A 5,935-nucleotide genomic window follows, 5' to 3' on the forward strand; every position below is an offset into this window, starting at 1 on the left:
ATATTTTTGGTGTTATTTAATATCATTTAATTAGCTTTAATAATACTGCTGAGTAAATGACGGCAGAAGCAGATGTTGGCAAATAATAAGTTTGCTCCCTGCCATGCTTGCTTAGCTTGTCACTTTGCATCTGACGTACTTGGCCCCAAAAATTACTGCTTGTTGCTGTATTTATGAATGCTCTCTGATTGCCAACATAATTTTATCAGGATGGTATTTTGGGTCCCCTCAATGGCCTCTCTTGAACAGAGGGAAGAGAATCACACTGTCCAGAAACGGTAGTAAGCTGCTAATATGGCAACTATAATCCTTCCTTGTTTCCCTGCTGCTGTAGCTACTGGATCTGCATGTACTTTTTGGTGATGCCTAGCAACTCTAAAAACAATAACACAAAAGAGCATCAAAAGTTTAATACATATTTATCAGTGCAAACATTGATTTATCTGAAATATAAATGCTAAAATGATCTATACAGTGAAACTGCTGTATAACAGAATTTGCATTATACTGAATAACTTTGGCCTATACTGCAGGCTATCAATCAGCCACATATATCAAACCATTAGCTCGACCAGTACAGTGAAAAACACCATTAAGAGGTGAAATTATCTAAATAGAAGAGCAATAAACTCACTCTGCTGCAGCACTGCAATTAAATCTGTTCATCATTTAAAGTGGCGGTGTCTCTTCAGAAGACTAATTAAACTTTAATTAAATGGATTACTTTTACAGTGTTTTATAAACTTTTTGAAGCATGATACTTTTAGGGGGATTGACTTTGAACCGAGGGACAAAAATCTCAGGTTTCATTAAAATATCTTCAAGATGAGCAAAACCTGAGGGTGAGCAATTGATAGAATTTTCATTTTGAGTGAGCTATCAATTTTTTTTTTCTTCCTGCGGAACACAAACTATGATATTTAGAAAAATGCTGACGTCCAAACAACATAGACCCCACTGACTTTTGTTTTATTGTGCTCCGCAGAAGAAAATGAGTCAGGTTTGGAACCAAGTGTACCAAAAGTAAATGACTTTTGTTTTGGGGTAAACTACCCCTTGAAGTGAATAGCTCTGTCATAATGGAAGTCTAAGTACTTCTTGGAAACTTGTCAGAAAAGAACAATGTTACAACAATGAATTTTAACGAGACGTAGCTGTGATGTAACATTTATGGCCACTTCAGTGAGATCTCTTGTGCCAACTCTTACTCGTTTCCAAGATATCAGACTGGTCGTGGCGGCGGTGTGGCAACAATATATAGTGATATTCTCAATGTTACTCAGAAAACAGGATACAGGAGGTTTAACTCATTCAAACTACTTCTGCTTAATGTTACACTCTCCTATCTCTTGCTCTGGCTACTGTGTATAGACCGCCAGGGCCATATACAGATTTCCTAAAATAATTAGCATATTTCCTCTCAGATCTATTAGTTAATGTCGATAAACTGCTAATTGTCAGAGATTTTAACATTCGCGTTGATAATACAAATGATGCGTTAGGACTTGTTTACTGACCTAATAAACTCTTTTGGAGTCAAGCAAAACGTCACCGGGCACACTCATCGTTTTAATCATACGCTAGATTTAATTATATCGCATGGACTTGATCTTACCAATATAGATATCGTACCTCAAAGTGACGATGTTACTGATCATTTCCTTGTATCGTGCATGCTGCGTATTACTGATATTAATTATATGGCTCTGCGTTATCGTCCGGGCAGAACTATTGTTCCAGCCACCAAAGACCGATTCACAAATAACCTGCCTGATTTATCTCAACTGCTCTGTGTACCCATAAATACACATGAACTAGAAGAAATAACTAGCAACATGGGCACTATCTTCTCTAATACATTAGAAGCTGTTGCCCCCCTCAAATTGAAAAAGGTTAGAGAAAAATGTACTGCGCCATGGTACAACAGTTATACCCATTCTCTCAAGAAAGAAACTCGTTATCTTGAGCGCAAATGGAGAAAAACTAAATTAGAAGTTTTTAGAATTGCGTGGAAAAACAGTATGTCCAGCTATAGACAGGCTCTAAAAGCTGCCAGGGCAGAGCATATCCGCAAAATCATAGATAATAACCAAAACAATCCAAGGTTCTTATTTAGCACAGTGGCTAGATTAACAAATAAACAGACACCACCCGATCTAAATATTCCCTCACAGTTTAATAGTAATGACTTTATGAATTTCTTTACTGATAAAATAGATAACATCAGAAATACAATATAAAATGTAGATTCTACTGCATCTAGTATTTCAGCTTCATTCATCGCACCCAAAGAAAAACTGCAGTGCTTTATAACTATAGGACAGGAAGAGCTAAATAAACTGATCAGTGCATCTAAACCAACAACATGTTTATTAGATCCTGTGCCCACTAAACTACTGAAAGAGTTGTTACCTGTAGCAGAAGAACCGCTTCTCAATATTATTAACTCATCGTTATCTTTAGGTCACGTACCAAAACCATTCAAGCTGGTGGTTATTATGCCTCTTATTAAGAAACCACAACTAGATTCTAATGAACTGGCAAATTACAGACCCATTTCAAATGTTCCGTTTATGTCAAAAATGTTAGAAAAAGTTGTGTCTACTCAATTATGCTCCTTTTTGCAAAAAAATTATCTCTATGAAGAATTTCAATCAGGTTTCAGGCCCAATCATAGTACAGAAACTGCACTTGTTAAAATTACGAATGACTTACTACTTGCTTCAGATCAAGGCTGCACCTCACTGCTAGTATTACTTGATCTTAGTGCTGCGTTTGACACTATAGACCATGACACACTCATAGATTGATTACAAAACTATATTGGTATTCGAGGACAGGCTTTAAGATGGTTTAGATCCTACCTGTCCGATCGCTACCACTTTGTTCATTTAAATGGGGAGTCATCTCAATTATCACCAGTAAAGTATGGAGTACCACAAGGATCCGTCCTAGGTCCTCTGCTATTTTCAATTTATATGTTGCCCCTTGGAAATATTATTAGAAAACACGGGATAAGTTTTCATTGCTATGCTGATGATACTCAACTACATATCTCAACAAGACCAGATGAAACTTCTCAACTATCTAAGCTAATAGATTGTGTAAAAAGTGTAAAAGATTGGATGACCAATAATTTCCTCCTATTAAATTAAGATAAGACAGAGATACTACTTATTGGACCAAAAAACAGTACACAGAATCTCGTGGATTATAATTTGCAACTAGACGGATGTACTGTTACGTCCTCTAAAGTCAAAAATCTGGGTGTTATTTTTGACAGCAACTTGTCCTTTGAAAATCATATTTCCCATGTTACAAAAACAGCATTCTTCCATCTTAGAAACATTGCCAAGCTTCGAAACACGCTACCTGTTTCTGATGCAGAAAAGCTAGTTCATGCATTCATGACCTCTAGACTGGACTATTGTAATGCACTGCTAGGTGGTTGTCCTGCATCTTCAATAAACAAGCTACAGATAGTCCAAAATGCAGCGGCTAGAGTTTTTACCAGGTCAAGAAAATATGATCATATTACTCCAATTTTACAGTCTCTGCACTGGCTACCTATTCAGTTCCGTATCATTTACAAAATATTATTACTTGCCTATAAGGCCCTAAATGGTTTAGCACCTGCGTACCTAACTTGTCTTCTACCACTCTACAATCCAACCCGCTCTCTAAGGTTGCAAAACTCTGGACTTTTGGTAGTACCTAGGATAGCAAAGTCCACTAAAGGAGGTAGAGCCTTTTCACATTTGGCTCCCAAACTCTGGAATAGCCTTCCTGATAACATTCGGGGTTCAGATACACTCTCTCTGTTTAAATCTAGATTAAAGACACATCTCTTTAGCCAAGCATTCACATAATGCATTTTATAATCTTGTACTGCAGTTATATCTGATCAGACTTACATTATTATTATTTTTTAGCTTGGGTTGAACAATTTATTTTTGCTTAGATGGAACAGCAGCTACGCTAATCATGTCTCTGCTTGTCTCTCCGTTTCTAGGAATTACAGAACTTCAGTCTGGATCCAACCATTACATGATCTGAGATGACCGAACACCTGAGATGGAGGATCAGCGCCGGGAGATGACGTATGTGTCCCTGATCATAGGCAGAGGCCAGACACCTGGATGAATGCCAGAGACAGATCCCCATTGAGGACCCCGCCACTTAGACAGCCATCGGAAAAGACCACTGGAACCAGCTGAGCCCATTCAATCTGACTTGCTGCAGTTTGGAACTGAACTGCTGGTTTGTTTGGCCAGAGGAGAATTGGCCCCCCGACTGAGCCTGGTTTCTCCCAAGGTTTTTTCTCCATTCTGTCACCGATGGAGTTTTTGTTCCTTGCCGCTGTCGCCTCTGGCTTGCTTAGTTGGGGACGCTTCATTTCCAGCGATATCGTCGACCTGATTGCAAAGACACTATTTAAACTTATTGACACATTATTTTCCTTTTTTGATATTGTGCAGTGCTTTGTCACAATTTGCATTTTAAAAAACGCTATATAAATAAAGGTGAAAATATCACTTCACTTGACTACAGAACAAGTACATTAGCACAATGGAGACTTGAGACCCAGGGGAAGGCCAATAGAAAATTCAAAACCTCTAAAGGTAAAATTAAAGAATACATTTTTCAATATATCTTGCTATACAGAAAATATCTTATGCTTTGTATCAGGTTATAGGACTTTGACCTTAGAGTGCAGTAATGGACAGAGACTCACACATGGGCTTCGGTCATGAGCGTCAGTATGACACAGCAAGCATTAGAGTAGGAGTATTGGACTTTGGTTTGGTCATAATTACACTGCGAGTTTTTATTCCGTTAGCCAAAGAGTAGGCATACAGCACAACATCTCCAAGCCTTAATTGTGCTTTGGAATGTCACTGTAAATAACTCGTGCTTCTGCAACTGTGAGGCGTCTGCATGTAATATCCTGATTCAGGAGTTCATTGAGACTTTATTTGAAAGTGCCATTAAAAACTATTGAAGCACACTGATGCACAGACCACTTCAAATTAAAACTCACAAAGACAGCTACTATGTAATTATTAATGCCAAGTCCTTAAGACAGAACTAAATGATTATAACATGCAAATAGCAACAATTTTGTCTTAACTCCCTTAATAAACAGTATAAGGTTTTTGGATTTATATTGCAGGCGTTCAGGTGTTGTATTATAGCCTATTAATGCCATTATTTGGGTCAGTTTTGCCATATGTGTATGTTTTAGTTAAATTAACAAATAAAATCCTGAGTAAACAAGACGTAGGCCTACTACTGTTTAATCAGCATTATTATACTTCAATAATGCGTAACATATAATTAATGTAGCTTATTGTGTACATGTACAAACAGTTTTATCATTTTAATACAATTTCTACACGTTTTATATGGGCTAGCCTATATCTGTTCAAACAGATCACTGGTTTAAGCGTATACTCATCTTAAACGTCCCTATTTTCATCATATTTTAAAATGCATATTATTTTAAAATATGGAATTTGATCATAGATAACGTTATTTTAAAAACGGTTAAGAAAAACGTATGTCAAATATCATTGTTACACCTGTAAATTCAGTGAAGTAACGCCATGCTTACAAATAGAAAAGCAAAAGTAGGCTACTCCTGTTCTCCTCCGGTGTCATTAAACTGAATCCAGTTAAATGATTTACACTGTTTATGATACGTCTTTGCACAGATTCCTTACCGAGTGTGCAGTAAGTCCGTGTAATATGAGGAAATAAAATCCGTTGCTGATATATGGGGTGTGTGTGAGTGAGAGAGAGGGAGAGGGAGAGATAGATAACTATCATCAAAACAATCGCGCGTGGAGCAGTGGGCGGAGTCTGTGAGCAATGGGCGGGGCTCGTGACATCACTGATAGTGGTCATATAATCCCCCATAGACGATCACCGATGT

Source organism: Barbus barbus (assembly GCF_936440315.1).
Source record: "Barbus barbus genome assembly, chromosome: 25".
Lineage (NCBI taxonomy): Eukaryota > Metazoa > Chordata > Actinopteri > Cypriniformes > Cyprinidae > Barbus > Barbus barbus.